General features: G+C 37.6%; 2 long non-coding RNA genes across 3 annotated transcripts in view; one reads left to right on the forward strand and one right to left on the reverse strand.

The window, feature by feature from the left end:
* The window catches only part of LOC121014836 (uncharacterized), a 587,966-nt gene that overhangs the window by 550,577 nt on the left and 17,632 nt on the right, over positions 1–19,757 (reverse strand). The window lies entirely within an intron of this gene.
* On the forward strand, positions 8,800–15,463 carry LOC121014832 (uncharacterized). 2 transcript variants are annotated; one of them, XR_005783452.1, is made up of 6 exons: positions 8,800–8,937; positions 11,513–11,574; positions 12,210–12,276; positions 13,612–14,706; positions 14,870–14,997; positions 15,329–15,462. It is a non-coding gene; the product is annotated as an uncharacterized LOC121014832 (long non-coding RNA). The 2 variants fall into 2 exon arrangements; XR_005783451.1 differs by having other exon boundaries at positions 13,612–14,997; positions 15,329–15,463.

Consider the following 19,757-nt stretch of genomic DNA (forward strand, 5'->3'; position numbering starts at 1 on the left):
GCACAAACAGGGATTGAATAATTTCAAAACAGTCACTGTAAGTTTTCTTGGAGCAGCCAGCTGAATGTTATAAGATTTCTTTGGCACTCTCCAGAATTGAAAAGACAAATGTATGGAGGAAGATTATGAAAAAAATATGTTAGCAACGGATGAAAGAAGAGAGTAGTTAAGACCCAAGCTTCTGAGTAAGAGAAAGTTTTTTTTTTTTTTTATCTTGACTCAGCCATTAAAGCTATATAATTGTAGAATATTACTTATCTTTGAGTTTGTTTCCTATCTTCAAAAACAATGCTATTTCAGGTATTGACTATGAAGAGCAAATAAAACATCTATAAATTTCAAAGTGTACAGCAAATAGCATATGTTTAATAATTATTTTTAAATAATTGAATATTCCTTTGGAGTAATTTTTATGCATCTATCAATTTGGATATTAGAAATCTAACAAAATAGACATAATATTAAGAAAACTCTTTTTTAAGGATATATTATTTCTAATGATATTAAATAATAGTATCTGGTTGCTCTAATACTAATAATTGATTTTTACGTGGGCCAAAAGACTTGATTTGGCTGTCAGATATCTTGAAATAGGAAAATGGGACTGATAAAAAGGAGTAAATCAGTTCACTTTCAAACATTCCCTAGAGATCAAATTGATCATTAGATCATAAATTCAAACTGAAGGAAAATAATGACAAGATCAATCATATTGGACATATTGCCAGTCTGCTCAAAAACTGAAGGCATTCAAAATCCCAGTACATAAGGCTGGATGACTAATTGTGCCAAGTGTCATATGAATGATTTTCCCAGAGGGACAAATAAGGAAATCCAAAAAATCAATGTGCCATGAGGTTGACATTTCACGTACTGATTTCCCTAGCTCCTTTTTCTCCATCTTTGCTATGCAGAAAGGGGTAGAAATGTCCTCTGACAGATGTCCACATAAGTAGAGATGGACTCACTCCCAGCTGAGTTGGAGGCACCAGATACTGCCATCTTGGTTTGACTCACTAGATGCCAGCCATGTGCATACAATTGGAAAGAAGAGGCACGGGAAGGCATCTGGATAAGAAGCAGTAGACATAGCTCAGCTCATTAAAATTTGGTATTTTTTAACAAAGGACAGTGGTATAAAAAGCTCTCAAGTCCCAGAACTACTTATTCCCTTTTTAACATTTGGGTTTTATGAAGAGTTCTCATTTTTCTTTGTCTAGCTCACTGTTATCCCTGACAAAAGAATGCCCTTGACCTACAATAGCCAACATATTTGTCAGTGACTCAGTGGCTACAAGTCTCTATATCTTAGAACTCCTGTGGACTTTCAATTCATTTCCTTTTATTCAGACTACTATTAGGTAAGGACTTCTCTCTCCTTATCCAACTATTTACTCACCCAACACATCTCATTACTGAATGTCACCCCAAAGCAGAGTGATGATTCTGGATCAGAGTGGTAATTTGTGTAGCAAAGGGAAAAATAAATTAAGATTATTATTGCCTCATACCTATCTCCCTTAGTAATGGTAACACTCCCCATTCAACTTCATTCCTACTCTATTTTAAAGCCATGCAGGCGTTCAGTGTCTGTGACGAAATGTAGATGAATCTTATCCCATCTTTTGAGTGGCCAAAAGTTCACTTTTAGGGGGAACAAACATTTCTTTTCCCCTAGAGCTGTCTCAGTTTACTTCTGCTGTCCCAGCACAGTTATGTTGCACCCATTTTACTTTCAAAAGTATCCTTTACTGGAAGAGTAAAGTATATGGATGCTTGTTAGTGGGAAAAAAATGATGAAAGGAATAAGCATAGGAAAATTCATCTCATCTCTGGTGTCTTTCACATTGCTAGGAGAAGACAACCCATTACTTAACAAGCAGTAAGGGAGAGTAGAGGAGAAAACAATGCCAGCCAAGCGCGGCCCCCCCCCCCCCCACACGGCGAAGAGAGCCAGGGGACTAGGTCCTCTCTCTGTATCTAGAGAAGGAAGGAGCACCTGGCAAGGAACACTGCTGGAGCAGTGGAAGCAAAGCTGGCTGGTTAAACTCGACCTGATGGATGAAAAGCAGGGACTTGAGAGGCAAACTCTTTGGGGACACATGCCTTGGAGGGAGGTCTGCAGGGAGTGACAGAGCTGGGCTCCTGACTGGCCTACAGGCAAAAGTCTGTTTTCTATCCTTCTGCCCTTAGAATTCAGAGCCTATTTTTGCAAGAACACTGTTATTCATGGTGATTAAGTTCTGTAATTTCATTAGTGGAGTACTAAGCTTCAGATACAGTGGGCTTAATTAGGCTTTTATGGAAAGACCTAGGGAATTAACCACGATGTATAACACTGTTCATTTGAGAAAATGTATTTCCAAATACAAATATTGCTCCACAAACCAACTTCTGGAATACCATTCCATTGACACTTAACACATGAGAACAGGGTCTGATCAATTCTCCTCAACTCAGGCTGTATGTCTGAACTATTGAGGAGCTTTTAAAAATCATAATGTTACTTGGGCTCCACATCAAGAGATTCTAACTTAATTGGCCTGGGATGAGGCCTGGAAATAAGTATGTTTAAAAAGCTCTTTGAGGCAGGATTGAGAATCACTAGGATAGAAAATTCTTCTTGGATCTTTTTTTGAGTAAGTGGCACAAGAGGGTGTGTTTTCATTACAAAGGGGTCTTTTCTTCACAATAGGACTCACTTTCAGTTTTCATTTTTCAACTGTTATTCAACCTGAAATACCTCTTTAGCTGAGCGTTTTCAAAACACACACACACACACACACACACACACACACACACACACACACACGTAGTATAAAGATAAATACACTTTCTGGCCAAACATAGTTATCTTTTAAAACTCACAGTGCACTGTCAAAAAGGAAATAACAAATCCCAACATACTACAACAGAAAATTTAGTTAAGAGACTAATTCTCTATATTTGAGAGATTTCACTCCCTCAAATTCCTGCCTCCATCAGGATCCTGGCACAAGTTTAGGATAATTTTGAGTAATAAATCCCTCCCTGAAGGTCCTGGAGATAAAATTCCTTCAGCCCACAAACCCCTCAAAGTTCAAAAGGAAGGGCTGATTAGAAGAGTCAGACTTCACATAAGGCAGTCTTAATAGTTACCTCCATTGGTGACATCCAGGCATTTCAGGCAAGCCCTGTGATGTCCCCTTCACCCTTAGTGTCACAAATGAGGTGATGGAGCACTATGGGAGCAACCTTTTGACCATGCAGAGAGATGCTTCCTGCCCCAGACTCAGGCTCTCTTTCTGCTGCTGACTGTTTTCCTGGTTTGCTTACTTTCTCCTACCCTACCATGGAAATGCATTAGGTTATCCTCTGAAAAAAAATGTGCCTAGACAGTAAAATTCCACGTACTGAAGCCTATTTCCCCCACTGACTTCCATTCAGTTACTGCAAAGGTATGGATAGAAGTTGTTTGTTTTCTCCCCTTAAGAAGACTTAAGGTTCCTTCATCAGATTTCTTTATCCCATATTAGATGCTCAAGATCTATGTTCATTTGGTCTCAGGCAGAGTGTGGGTAATGAGTGAATACACTCACTCTTCCTGTGTGTATATACAAATGTATGCATATGTTTCATGTCAAGTTATGAAATCTTTATTTATAAATTATATTTTAACCAGATTCCCATGAAATACTTCCATTTGTTCAATGCTGTCTTCAGTTCTTAATATGACTGTAAATTTGGGGTGCCTGGGTGGCTCAGCTGGTAGAGAGTCCAACTTCAGCTCAGGTCATGAGCACAGTTCATTAGTTTGAGCCCCACGTAAGTCTCTGTGCTGACAGCTCGGAGCCTGGAGCCTGCTTCGGATTCTGTGTCTCCCTCTCTTTCTCTCTCTGCCCCTCCCCCTATTGGCACTCTGTCTCTGTCTCTCTCAAAAATAAATGTTAAAAAATTAAAAAAAAAATGACTGTAAGGTTTGTAAACAGATACATCTAATTTTTATTATCCCTAAAACAGAGCCTTGAGAAGTTATTTAGTGAAATTTTGAGGAACATAATAAACTTGTATGTGTGCAATTTATTTGATTTCAGTTTTGGTGATTATGGAGAAGAATGATCCATTTGTTGAACAAATTTCTACTGAATAGCTACTATATGCCAGGCGGGATTCTAGGCATTGAGGATAGGCAAGTAAATAATGAGTCAAAAACACCTGCCTTCATGGAGCTTACATTCTAGTGAGAATTCACAGTCTTGTAGTAACATATAATGATGACCTTGAACCTGGGTTTAAAGTTTGTTTCTTGAACCAAACTTCAAATCAATATGCATCCAAGCTAAATTTGTCTGCTCTTTTCTATAGATACTAGAAAGAATGAGATAGAGAGTAAAAGGTTTGGTCAAAGAAAATGATTTTGTAGGATTAGGAAATTTGAGCAGGTAGAAAGTCAATGGGCTAAAAGAAAAATTCTCACTGTACAAAATTCTCTAATCCTAAGAGCTGTAGGATCAAAGTTGGCTGCTCAAAACTAAAAATATTCAAAACCAACCCATTTTTAAGTGCATTTGCCCAGTTTTAATGCACGTGTGTGCTTCTAAGAGGCCTATGGTGATAGCTTCAATGCTGCATACACTCTTACTCACCAAGTCATGATCGTGATAATAGAATGGGGACAATAAATCTTTCCAATGTGGAAAGCCAAGTGCAGGTCTAAACAGTGAGTATAAAGAAGCCTTTGAAGGGTAAATAAATGGAAAATTAGGTGGGAAGGGGCATGCAGAGAGAAAACAGTACAATCAAAGACTAACCAAAATAATGTTGCCTAATAACATGAAGGGTAAGCCCTAACTGCTGGCAAGGAGCAGACCAAATGCAGGTGCTGCTGGGAAGGACAGAAGATGGCAGGGCCATCAAGCTGAGGAAAACACAGTGACTTTGTATAATTCTGAAGGATGGAGGGAGTCTGTGATTATGAAATGCAAATCCTAATGAGACTTCCCAACGTAATTCTCTTTCAATACTTTGTTTGTTTCAACCTACAAATACCACTTTTTAAGACAACGATCAACAGGCCAAGAGAAACCATCTTCTCTCTCTAAGCCACGTCTGATTTACAACTCCCTAGAACAACACAATGCCTGGAAAGGGTTTTCTATAAATTCTCATATAGACCCTGAGTTTCCTGGGGAAAATGTAAGTGACGCTTGTTTTTTCTTGCTTCTCTGCAGATTAAGATGGTTATAATGTAAAACCTATCAGGGTGCTCGTACATGGGATTTTCAGTATAGTGAGAAAAAGTGCTACATCCTCAGTGATAAAACATCATCCTCCCTAAAATGATTATCAGATCAACCAATATCTTTCTAATAATGAAGACAAATGCATTCAAATACTGCACAAATCAATCTTTTCTAGGACTGAAACATAGATATGGATGGGGATTATATTAGTCAAGATCTTAAAAATAAGTTATTGTTACAATCTGTAGATGAAAACTGTACCAATATATTCAATATAGGGAAGATTTAAATGGTTTACCAATTAAGTGGAGTAGTTTCATTCAGTAATTTGATTTACAGCTTAATTTTCATTTTACTTTACGAAAAACATGTGAGTTTCAAACACTTAAATGTTGTATGAATTTCAAATATACCTTACACAGAAAAATAACAATATAAAACCTCATTTAAAAACTGTAACAAATTAAACAAATCTAAAATGTAGGAAAATAGATGATTTTGGACAATTACATAAAAATGTTTCTGCTTTATTAAGGGTGAAAATATTCTGGAGTAGAAACTTGTTTTTTTTGTGATTCTATAATCTTTCTCTCTTATAACAGCACATTTTAACATATTACAAATTGAGTTAATTTTTTTAAACTATTTTAAGTATTACAGCCTTAAAAATAAATAATAAAAATTGCTTTTGTATAAATATTCAGAAAATAATAAATTTTCCAACACATATTTATTTTGTATTCCTTGATGCCATGATCTTGTTCTTTTTGTGTCTTTTTTTTTTTAAGTTTATTTATTTCTTTTGAGAGACAGAGCACATGAGCAGGGGAGGGTCAGAGAGAGAGGGAGAGGGAGAGAGAATCCCAAGCAGGCTCCACACTGCCAGCGCAGAGCCCTACATGGGACTTGAACCCAGCAACCGTGAGATCATGACCTGACCCAAAGGCAAGAGCTGGGACCCAGGCACCCCATAATTCTTTTTGTGTTTGACCCATCGCTGCACATTTTCCCATGTTGCAAAGGCTTCCTAAACTTAGGAAGGCACCTTTGTGTGCCTGGAATGGTTCTATAGTTCTACTATAATTATTAATTATATAATTAATACATCTACTATAATAATTAATTTATTCTGAAAGTAACTGCATGCAAAAACTACGTTGATCACTCAAACTAAAATACACTAACTTTGTGTTGTTGACAAATGTTTACAAAAGAAATCAGATTTATGATTTGTGTTTATCAATCTGGAAAATGGCAAATTACACATGCTTATAATATTATTAATATGAGCTACCATTTAGTAAGTGCCACAATTTGTAAGCTGCCACGCTCTTCCCCATCATTATGCTACATATTATTATCCGTAATTTATAAAGAAGGAAAGTGGAGCTTGAAAATGATAAGTATCTGTCCCAAGGTCATACAGTTAGCAAGGAATAGAATAGGAATTTGAAGTCATGTCTATTTGATTCCAAAAGCCATACTAAATGGATGAATGCCGTAAACACCTATTATAATATTAATGCTAGCAATATTGTGAACGGATGCAGACACAGGAGAATGGGAAATATCACGTAGGTATTTTTCTTTTCTAAAGTCAAAAAGCTTGGTGTGACCCCCAACTGCATTAATTTCCATTTAGAGTTTCCATTCCAGTTACATGGCTAAAACTTAACCTGGGCACTTTTAGGTAACTGCCATCATATTCAGCAATGTTCCTCCCATATCTGTTTCTCCTTAGGATCAATTCTAACCTCAGGGGTTTATGCAGTGTGAAAACACTCATGGGGGGGAAAACAACACTGCATGGCCTTGATCCATCCTGTGTTAGCTCTCACTGAGATGTGTAATTGTTCCCTTATGGTCTTTATTAGAACCAATATCCACAGCATCTAAGTTTACAAATCCTGACGTGCCTACTGAATGAACAGCCCACCCTTTAAAATCCTCTCTTCATAGACTTGGTAACCCTTTGGATCTACGGCTCTTCTTTCTTTTGATGTATCTATCTTCCTTCCTTCCTTGTCTATGCAGACACTAGAAATATTTAGCTGCTCAAATATCCACACACATTATGACTTCGCTCTCAATGCCTCTGTCTCTGCATCCAATGTAGTGACTACTTCCCCACCGTGGTGCGGGGCACATGTAAAAAGCTGCTGCCTCCAGATTTCCAAATGGAAAGCAAATATAATCTCTTCCACTCTGGGATCTCCATATTTAAAGAGTATCTATTAACCCTCTATCTTCTCATACCAAAAAGATGGGGAAATGGCAGAGTCACCTTTATCATCCACACTGGCTTCCAACAGTCTTCCTTCTCTAGCTATTGCTCTTCTCCCTCAGCATGGAGCTTCTTGTACAGAACTCAAAGGCTACACATTCAACTTTTCCCTATTTTACTACTGGATCTAAATTTTTGAACCTGAAAGCACAAAATTCCTCACTGTTTTTGCTCTCTCATTCCACAGTGTCCTAGATGGGAAAGAACAAACAAAAACAAACAAACAAACAAACAAAAACAACTCTGGGATACAAGTGAATGAAGGGCAAGCAGGTATTAATGCTAGTTAATACTTGAAAAGTATTGTCCATCCCCCAGAGGGTCAAAGTCCTTTACATGGTTGACTATATTTGTGAATACAAGGAACTAGTAAAAGGGTTAGCTGAAGAATATTACAATAGAATAAAGCAAGAACAGAGAGAAGGCAAAAAAAAAAAAAGGGTAATAAGTTGATAAGGAAAAATAGAGAATAAGAGTAAAGAATACAGTTGTAGTAAGAAATAGCAGACAAGAGGAAGCCAACAAAAGGATGGACAAGAGAAGGGAGGGAAGATATAAGAAGTGATGGAAAGACATGGAAAGAGAGAGATAAGAGAATGGGGGAGAAAAAGGAAACTTCAATGAAGAAAAACATGCAAAAGAGACAAAACAATAATAAAATTTTCAGAGGAGGAAAACATTTAATTTTCAAATTCCTAACTGGCACAAACAATATCACATGGAAGTCTGAATCCACTCTCCTGCTTCCTTCTGCTGCCTGTAGGATGTTTTCTGATTCTCAGCTTTGGAGCCATCCATTTTAAGTATATATACCTAGATAAGTACAGATATTACAACTTTTAGCCTAAGTCGCTGGTTCACAAAAGCTATCTACTTTCCCATTTTTTTAGTGTTAAGTGAATCCAAGACACTTATCTAAAGGGCTTATGTAGGTTATCTCATTTAATTCTCATAGCAACTGTGTGTGAGAGAGAGAGAGACTATTCTTTTTCCTACTTTACACATTAAGAAATTTGAGGGTTAGGGTGAATTTATCCAAAATGCAGAGCTAGCCAACAATGAAGCCAAAATCCAAACCCGACAATTGAACTCCAGATCCCTTCACTTCTTAACTGCTTAGCTGCATTTTTTAATTTCCCAAATCATCCAATTAAACAACCCACCTACCTACCTTGAATTTTATCTATGAGAGTAACATAATGTTTGATTTAGGCCATGGTCTGGGTGATTGTTACAGTTTCCTTTGGTGTTGATTCCAAGTTCAAAGTTCCTTATTTGAGTGGCCGCGTTACTGATCAACAGAATACATGCTTATTAAAACAAATCATAGGCAGCAAGCCATGTTTGGGTGCAGTTAGGAGCTGTTACTTTGTGGTCTGAAGAAAAGTTGTATGTTTAAATCTGTGCAGGACCCAGCATATCTCCACTGAGGTGAGTATCACGTGTGTTGGGGGTAGAGAAATTGCTGAGTCCTGATACTGAAATGGACTATGATATGGGAGCATAGTTCTTATGCCAGGAATTACAACGGTTCTTTACTCGTCGTAAAGACCCTTGAGGGATCTTAGCCACACACCCAACATTCTTCTGAACAATGAAGACATAAAAGAAACATGGCTGGGGGTGGGTGCTGAATTCAGGGGGGGCTCTCTCTCCAAGAGCAGGTGAAAAAAATAGAAGCTTAGCAGGGTTTGTGGAGTTTTCTCTGAGATAGGTCAGTGATGATGTTATGAAAACTCCCTCGGGGAGCCTGGGTGGCGCAGTCGGTTAAGTGTCCGACTTCAGCCAGGTCACGATCTCGCGGTCTGTGAGTTCGAGCCCCGCGTCAGACTCTGGGCTGATGGCTCGGAGCCTGGAGCCTGTTTCCGATTCTGTGTCTCCCTCCCTCTCTGCCCCTCCCCCGTTCATGCTCTGTCTCTCTCTGTCCCAAAAATAAACGTTGAAAAAAAAATTTTTTTTTTAAAAATTAAAAAAAAGAAAACTCCCTCAAAAGTTCATGACCCACCTTCAATGTGATTTTTTTTTTTTTGTTCCCTATGTCTTCTAAGATGCTCCAGTTTGAATGATATATTGTTTTTATAACCCTTATCTCATGACATATGGCTCCTTGAGAGCTCAGATGGCCAAACATTCAGAGTCAGGAAGTCCTGAATTTACCTTCCAACCTATCATCTTTGTTGCCTTAGGCAAGGTCCACCTAAGCTCTCAAAGGCTCACTTCCCCCATCTATAAAATGGGGATTATAGAAATTATTAACCTAGAGTGTTCTTATGAGTATTAACTGATTTTGGTATGGAAAGTGCTTGATATACTCAATACATTTCAGCAATGATAATAATAATATTCATCATTCTTTTTGGTAGCCCCAGCACTTAGATCTTGCATAGCAAACTCTCAACAACTGTTTGCTAAATGAATGAATCCTGTGATATAGGAGTAAACATTATATTCTTGTAGGTGTATATTAATTAAAAATGACAAAGTAATGGTGGAATATAAAAACAGAAACAATGCTCTCAACTCGCATCAAGATTCATCATTTTTCGAAAGCAATTACCTACAAAACATTACTCTGCAGTGCTTCTTGGCTTAATGCTTCCTTCAGTGCTTTCAGAAACTAAGGCCAAAAAGTGAATGTTTAAGATGGCGGTAGCTCCAGCAATCTACAAGTCTCATGGTATCTATGGAAAGCTTAGAATGATCATTCCAATAAAATTATAAACCAATAATGAGGTCCTTGATTGATTTACTCTCACTCTGGTCAGAGAATTTTATCAAGAGCTTCTACAAAATAGCTTTGTTCTTTACCATTCCTCTTCTGACATAAATCAATGACTCACTTGAGCTAACTCCGTGTGTTGTATTGCTAATACACACACACACACACACACACACACACACACACACAGGTTGAACAAACCTGTTGGACAGAAGACTAAAACCACATTGCATATATCTACTAAAATTGAGAATCAAATGACTACATAATTAAACAGCAAGAACCATGTTAATGTTAATGGTGCATCAAACATTTTTTTGATAAGAGAACCTTGTTTATATCTTGTTAAACGAGTCATCTACATTGACTTGAAACTATTTGGACTTCCTTGACTGATTTTGACCTCAGAGTCTTTGAAATACCTTATTTAGATGTGGACAAAGCACAACTAAAAAATTCAAAGAAAGCATCTTTTCCCCTCACCCCCAGGACAGCTGAATATTAGACTATTTCCAGCTGTGATGCTTATTGCAAAATTTTAAGGCAGTTTATTTTCTCAATCTTTGTGTAATTTGTCGCTCCAAAAATTAGGCTCCTTGTTAATCATCTCTGCACATTTTCTAGTTTTAAAAAATATACTGTTTTTACACTCTGTCTCCCATAATTGCATCTGGTGTTGTGAGTCCCCTAATATGTCATTAATATGTCACCATGGTATGGCCTTCATTAGGGTTAGGAGTATGTACTAACTTACTCTGATGATCAGAAAACTGAAACACAGCTTCTTCCAACATATAACAATTTCAGCATTTGAAGATGAGTACTTTTACAAAGCTGAATTCCCTCAAATTATGACAAAAATTATGCACTGGCAACACTGATGAAAGTATTTTTGTTGTATATGTTGATTTACTGTGATTCCAGTTTATAAGAAAGATATCTTTTATACTGTCATAATTAAAGTCTCAATAGAAGATGAGACTATCACAGACACTTAGATCTTAATTTTTATTCTGTTGGAAAGATCATGTCACACTATTCACTTCTTTGTTTTCAGTTACAATAATGCATGGAAATACCACAAGGTTCCCTCTTATCCACGTCTTTTCAATTTTTCTATGAAAGGCTTATTTAGTGATGATTAAGGTCTTGGAAGACAGATTGTTTACAGAGTAGAGGCAGTATTGCCAAATATAGGCTGTGGTGCTTTGCATCTTATGAATTTAACGATGAGCTGCTCAACCAAGAAGGAGGAATTTCATTTACGAAAGGCCATCTGCATTTCAGGTCTCTTAACTGAGCCAATCCTTCTTCCCCACCCTCTGAGGAAATGACATCTTCACACAGAGGTTAGTTCTTGGCTAACAAGGTTGTCGAATAATGAGGCTTGACTAGATTTTCTTGTAATTAAATAATAAACGCAAAATAACTGTGGGTCCTCATCAGCTGATCAAGAGGGATATATGGTTTCAGAGATATCAGTTTCAAGACTGGGTTAGGAGCTAATTTCTCTGAAGTGTTGATTTGGTTCTTTTCTCTTGTAAGGATGTAGAGAATGATAACCCAGCTGTGCCCTAACCATATGTTCAGATTCACACAAAAGTCAAATCAGCTTTCTTTTTCCAAATTATTTCCTCCCTTGATGTATGGACCTTATTTATAACCTCCCTTTGTGCAGCCATAACACTATCACATAGGGCTTAGTTTCTGAAAACCATAGCAATTGCCTGAAAATTGATTTGATGTCTTTTGCCCATCCCTCCCTTTGGTCCCTGAAGACATTTTAATATGAGCCATGACATTATGATGGATGAAATCTGGCATTTTACTGTAGCAATGCTACTCCCATGTGGAAACTAACAGCTTGTTCAAAAGCTGGTCTTCCAGCCAGATTTAGGATATACAGTAAGACACATTTCCAATCTTCCCCCTTTTCTTTCCTTTCAAAATATCCTTCCCAAACTTGTGTTAACAAATTCTCCAGGTGCGACAGGTTGAGGCTGGTATGAAATAATGCGAGTGATATATGTCACCAAGAGACAGGGTTAAATGTGAGTAGGAAACAATCTATATGTTTGAACATAGAATAATTTTCCAATACAAATTCTACTCTGCAAAAATACCAAATTTCTGCTTTGTTAAATAATTACACCTTTTAATGATATATTGTAAGGCTGAAACTCTAATGCCAGTAGAACAGATTGAAAAAAAAATTCATGAGCTTATTCTTTCATAAACCATATGTTCTTATTTATACATTACAATCTATATTTTTTTAACTTTCACATTAATTACCACAGTCAAATTTTTCAAGGATAATGAATACAACTGTGTTCACAAATCTCCTAATCAAAAGGGGGGGGGGGGAGCTATTTAAGATGCCAGCAGTGTGTGCAATTCCTACTCCTTATATTTAATAATAGGTCTATCTTGGACCTTGGAGTTTTAAATATACAGGGTTGTAGGACATCTCAGGAGATGATTAGCTGCGACCAGGTTTCTATTTACTCTCGGTGTTCTGTACAGACCCAAAGCCCCTACTAAAATGCAATGGTTGTCATAAGGAAATTGTGGAAATGTATTGGATGTAAAGCATTAGTATCCGAATACATGAAACTAGTGTTTATGTTCTTCACTAATAGAATTCAATACTTACCTGAAGGCCTCCAGCTAGCAGTCGATGTTGCAGTTGAGAAAGAAGCATGGCTTAGGGTGGGTGCTGAATTCAGGGGGCTCACTCCCCAAGTGCTGCCCCGATGAGCTCAGTCCCGCTTCATCTCTGCTCTCAGGCCCCCACACCCTTTCATGTTTAAGACAAGGTAATCATTGTTAATAAACAGATGACCCAGTGAATTATGTAGCCATACTCATCATTTTAATATTCACGGGACAGTGAACTTAAAATCTAGCTCATGACACTGACATTTTGTATCGGTCCAGTTTACTTTTGCGCATTAATTTGACTTAATTTACTTTCCAGTTTCACTTTTATTTTGTTCACTTTTTGCAGCTACCTCCTTCAAATTCCTTTGACAACCTGAGAATGTCTTGCAGCTGAACGTAATATTAATTACATTTCAAAGCAAACCTTTATTCATTTGGGGACAATCTGTGAAACAGAAATCTGTGACTGAAGCTGCTGCCAAGCCAATTACTGCAAAATAACTCAAATATGCCTCGACAGATTGCATTTTTCCTATTGTTAGATTGTTTATGCCGTAGATCAAAAGTCTACATTTGCTTTAATTAAAATGAACTAACTCACATAGTTAAATATATCATCCGTTCCTTGGAACCATATATGGGTTTATGTGTAGACAAAGTGCACTAATAAAAGTCTCTGGATTTTTTTTTTTAACTGTGTAATTCTGTTTCTTTTTTTCTAGATGTTTCCTGGCTTTCTTTATGTCAAAGCATCCTTTGTATGAACAAGCCAAAGAAGAAAGAACTAATCAGCACTGAAGACCAGAGAGCAAGGAAATTATTCAGCGCTCAAAGAAATTCACCCTAGGCACACATCAAATTGCATCTCACATGCAGAAGAGATTGGTGAACTCCAATAGGTTCAGGATAAGCACCTGACGTTCAGATGCTTATATCTGAACTTTATCTGAATGATCCAGATTTCTTAGTTACAAAATACAAGGCTGGGAATTGCTATTATTGTTGTTGTTATTATTATTGTTATTACTTTCTAAAGCTCACAAAGCACTGTTATATGAAGTTTAGAAATGCCCCTGTTTAGGATGAAATAACATCAATATATTACTCTAGGAAAGAATACATTTTTAAATTTTAACAGTTATGAGATATATATATATATTTAAAACCTTTCATAGACTGTCACAGCATTTTTGTGTTTTTGCAATTCTGCCATTCAGAAGTAAAAAGGTGGCTTCATAGTCCCAAATATCACTATCTTTTCATTTTTTTCTAAGACTATATTTAGATTTATATATATATATAAAGGAGCACATTTAAAGCCCATAAAGGATCTGTAAAATAAAATTACTATCAGCTGAAAGGCCCTCTTTGCCTTCAACAATATCTGACAAACGACTTCTCTTTTCCTTCAGGGGGTTTTGGTAACACTTAAGGAGAAATCTGAGCAGTTCACTTTGGCAGGGGAAAGAAACTCAATGGCACAGGCTCTGTGAAGTTTGAGCTTTAAACAAGTGTGGCACCAGCCAGGGAAAGAACAATGGAGAGTGCGTGAACAACACAAACTGGGCTAGAAAAATGTAGCCTCAGTTCTTTTCTTCTCCCTTGCAGGAACCGCGACTCAAAGTCAGGTCCTGTTTGCTGGTACAGTGGGTGAGAAGGGAAAGTGGTTTCAAACACACAGTGCCCTGGGCTCTCAGCACCGCTGATCAAAATGGTCTCTGAGCTCCTTGGCTTCGGTGGATTTCAATAATCTGCATCCATGGGCTACCCTGTTCCCCTTCTATTTCTGTAGACGTGACAAAGTCACTGGTCAATAGGTTGGCTTTCTATCGCATGGTTCTGTTCTGGGCTTTTTTTTTCCTCCTGGCACCACATCAGACTCAGGAATTTTCTGTATTCCCATTTTCAGCAGATGATGTGAGTTGCCCTCAAACAGAAATGGTTGATTCATCTTTCTCTCCCTCTCTTCTCTGACATAAGGGAGAAGACCAGTTCAGGCTGCCACAATGAAATACCATAGACTGGGTGGCTTCAACAACCAAAGTGTACTCCTCACAGGTCTGGAGGCTGGGAAGTCCAAGATCAAGGAGCCAGCATGGTTGAGTCTGGTGAGAACTCTCTTCTTGGCATGCAGTCAGCCACTTTCTTGGTGTGTCCTCACATGGCAGAGAGAAAGCCAGCTGTGGTGGTGGTTGTTGTTCCTCCTCCTCCTCCTGCTCCTCCTCCTCCTCCTCCCCCTCCCCCTCCCTCTCCTTCTCCTCCTTCTTCTAAGGCATCTAATTCCATCATGGAAGCCTCACTCTCATGACTTCACTCCCTGAAGGCCTCAATTCCATACTTTGGGGAAGTGCTTTGACACACGAATTTGGTGCCAGGGCTCTAACACTCAGGCAATAACAAGAGCTACTTTGTTCTGCTCCCTTTTGACCCCTCTCCTAGAGCGACCTCACAGGGAATTTGCATACTTCACTTCTGACACTAGCCACATGTATCTGCTGGAGCTGCACCCCACTCTTTCTCTTTGCACCTACAAAATTGGAAGTAATACACTCGGATGTTTGAAATCTGAAACTCAGGTCTAAGTATTTCTGACCACAGGCATCGACAAAACTCTGATGTGTGTGTTTCTGGTGATTAATGAACCAAAGGTGATATTCAACAATACTGAATAGAATTCCAAGAATAATTCTTCTTTTTGGCAGAAGAAATGATCGAACTATCAGCCAACTTGGAAATATGACAGTATTTTAAAAATAATAATCCCTATCCTATACAGATTGCTAAAGAATGTGAAACGTGTTTGGCTATGCATAACCTCTCCCTTCAAAACGCCTATCAGTCTTTAAAAATACATGTAATGGGGCGCCTGGGTGGCTCAGTCGGTTAAGCCTCCAACTTCAGCTCAGGTCACCAGCTCACGGTCCGTGAGTTCGAGCCCTGCGTCGGGCTCTGGGCTGATGGCTCAGAGCCTGGAGCCTGCTTCCGATTCTGTGTCTCCCTCTCTGCCCCTCCCCCGTTCATGGTCTGTCTCTATCTCAAAAATAAATAAACGTTAAAAAAAAATTAAAAAAAAAAATAAATAAATAAAAATCCATGTAACACTGTAGAATCCTGGGGAACGAATAAAAAGTTGAGAAGGTCACAAATAATCTTAGCTTCAGAAAGGCTCACCATTCTAGAATATAGATTCACATATGTATGTGTGTGGCAGCCTTGGGCTTGCACTACTCAGGTCCCCTTCAAGAGACAACCTGCTGCACCAAGAATAGGTAGCTGACATCTTCCGGATCCACCCCCCAGGGTCGGGATCAAGGCCTCAGTCTCCCTGGGTTGTCCCTAGCTAATGACTGTGCTTGGTAGGAGTACTGGAGTCAGCCATAAGGGAGCTCTTCTAACAGACAATCTTCACTACCATCACCCTAGCAAGAATCTCTCAGAATTGTGCTACAGTCCTTCCCTCTCATCTTTCACAGATGTCAGACCAACACTGCCACTTCTGCTCCCTTCTCCTTTACCCTTCACAAAGGTTTACACCAATGAATTCCTGCTTGGCATGGATTCTGCGGAGGAACAGAGTTGACGCAGTATGTGTATCCATATGTATACACCCTCATAAAGATGCAAATACACGTGCATGTGTTGATACATACACATTTACATTTTTATAAACATATGAATATAGATACAGATATATAGACACATAGATATATAGATATAGGTGTACATGCACACCTAAAAATGCATTTTTTTTAACCCAGCAGCCTGCATTTCAAAAGTTAACTGACCTCACACAGACATGCTAAGAGTACATGAAAGATAACAGGTTTTTCTTTCACTCTCTTGATATTCTTATTGATAGGCAAGAAAGCATTCTTACATATGTGTTAAGTGGGTACATCATAATACTTATTAATGGCATGATTGTTTATATTAAGAAAGGCAAAGTGAAACTAAGTTAAAACTGTGGTTTATGGGACTAGTATATCTATTCAATTAAAAAGTCTGGTTTTTGGTAGGAATTCAGAGAATATACTTATTTTCCAGTTTTAAACTGGTATTTGTTGATGTTATAAGGATTCCATCTTCTATGAATAATCTTTTATAAGAATGTTACCAAGGACTAAGCCTGCCCTAGAATAAGAATGATATTTATTTTTACCCAAATAGAAGTTGACATTTATCAAATTACTTTTAAGAATCTTTCAATACATCTTCCTTGAGCATTGATAGATTTCAGGCTAGTCATGGCATTTTCAGTAAATTTATCTCATGGTATGTTCATGACTATCAATCTTTTGATTAAAAATCCATGATTCTGAAACTACATTTTGCTGAAATTCCTGAAACCAGCTCAGACATATAGTTTCAAACGAGATATTTGGGGAACATCTTAACATAGAACATAATTCCATACGATATTTATTTCTGTATTTTAGAGTGGTGTTTACTTTATGCCTAATTTAAAATGTTTCCATAACTTGAGGATTGACGTGAGGATAAATTTCCATGATACATTTAAGAGTATGCCTTTATATAAATGTAGTGAGTTAATACATCTGCCTGAATACATGCCGTATTATACATTCTTTTCTTTCAAAATGTATCACGTACCTTTTTCAAACTTGTTACATGAACATCCAATCAAATTTGTGGGATTAAAATAATTTTATAAAATTCAATTTTGTAATGAAGGTAAGAGTGCATTAAGCAGAAGCATCCTTTTTTAAAATCTGAATTTCTCAGGGTCTTTCCAGCACTCTTGATTCAACAGTCATGACGAGAGCTTGGAAAATTCTATCAGGCTTAATCAGAAAAATTTAGTCCATCTGTTGACTATGAAATTTACTTTCTGAAAACCACACATTTTAAAAACAAGAAGGAAAATATATTTCATGTTATTTCACACATGTTAAGTGTCAAAAGACCTAAAAGGAACAGGTAGTCTTTCAATGCTTGTTGAAGCAGAAATTAAAATTTTTAGTGAAGCATTTACACAAAAGTAAATTTGTTACCTTTAGGTCTTTTACTGATGCAGCTATGAAAGGAAAATATTACATTTTCTTTTTCATCTCAATGTATTTTATTGAAAATTAGATTATGTATACATGCTGGAAAATGATAAATTACTTGAAATTAAACGGAGTTAAGGAAAAAGTATAAGATAGAAAACACTATCATGAGAACTGTCCTTCCCCCCCCCCCACCCCCTGTGTCATTGTTGACCTCTAGGACTTTGATGTGTTCTTAACTAGCTCTGAGAAGCAGCACATTCAGGTTGGTTGTTCAAGTGGATGAGGTGAACTAGTACATGTAGATTATAAAACATTTGCAATTCTTTTGAGAGAGAAAAAGAGCATATTTTAAAAGTTGATAAAACCCTAAAACTCTCTCTCTCTCATCCTGGACTTCAAACAGTTCTTCATAAATCAAAATGTAAGAAATACCTAAATGAAACATAGGGGTATCATCATATCCCTTAAATTTATGGGTTTTTTGAAGTTATTAATAGTTATGGGAGCCAATCATGGGAAAAATATTTAGAAATTTTGGAGAAAAATGATGTCACCAGTGTCCTTATCTATGCCCTCTGTAGCTGAAGATACTTAGACAAACAGGTTGCCAGCCACATACACTTTCTGGAACAATGGGGTTGGCAGGTAGCAAAGCAGCTAAAGAGAGTTTGAAAGAATGGGACCGGGAACCTAACGGCCCAGGCACAGATTCCAAAGACAATGCCTTTGTCCAATTAAGCATCAGAATCACTCAAATATCTAGTGATCTGGAGAATTATCTCACGATGGACAAGAGGCAAAAGTAGGGTAGGTTAAGCAAAATTAGCTACGAATCTCTACCTCTACTCAACATTTAAGTAAGTTTGGATTCCTCTATCAGACATTTAAACACCATTATGGACCAAATGTTTGTGTTACCCCCGATTCCCACATTGAAGTTCTGGAGACGGGGCCTTTGGGAGGTAATTACAGTTAGATGAAGTCATGAGGGTGGGGCCCTTATGATGGGATCAGTGCCCTTAGAGGAAGACACATCAGGGAACTTGCTCTGTCTCCTGTTCTTCACCATATGAGAACACAGAAGGCAGACATCTGCAAGCCAGGAAGAGAGCTCTCACCAGAAACCAAATAGGTCAGCACACCTTGATCTTGGATTTCCAACCTCTAGAAACCACGAGAAATATGTTCTTGTTGTTTAAGCCACCCAATCTATGCTATTTTGTTATGGCAGCCAAAGCTAATGAGTACACTTTTTTCTCCCCTTTGGTTCACCTGTGTATTTTTTTTTCCTGTTAATTTTTAAACCAAAGAAAAAGACAACAACACATATTGTAAGTTCCAGCTATATTGTTAATAATCCTACCGTAGTGAAACTGAAAACAACAGTCTGATTTTAGAAACTTAACACAACCCTGATTTATGTAAGTTTCTAAGGGACAGGGAAAGAAGTAAATATCAAAAAGGGTGAGCATGCATATCCCATGTATTATACTCTTAAAAATCTACTGTCCTCATCAAGAAGGCATGTGTTTTTTTAGAAGAGTCCCACATGGAAAACTGGTGAAGGATAAGAAACAGCTTTGTCACTCAATCAATTTTAATGGAATAATGGATATTTTGGCCAGATCTTCCTTACATCCACAGGACCTTTCCTGGAAGGTCTCCTGGCTCTTGTAATAAGTCTACTTTTCCCCAAGCCCACTTCACTAAGTCACCTAAAACCAGGTGACTTCTACACACAAATAAAGGGATATTTTTCTCCGTAATTCTTAATCTGGAAAATCTGTATTTTTTCTTATTTAACTTGTTTACATTTATCTTGCTATAGTCTAAACTGACTACGCTAATTCAGATTC

The sequence above is a fragment of the Herpailurus yagouaroundi genome, unplaced genomic scaffold (genome assembly GCF_014898765.1).
Source record: "Herpailurus yagouaroundi ecotype Mexico unplaced genomic scaffold, PumYag 203, whole genome shotgun sequence".
Taxonomy (NCBI): Eukaryota; Metazoa; Chordata; class Mammalia; order Carnivora; family Felidae; genus Herpailurus; species Herpailurus yagouaroundi.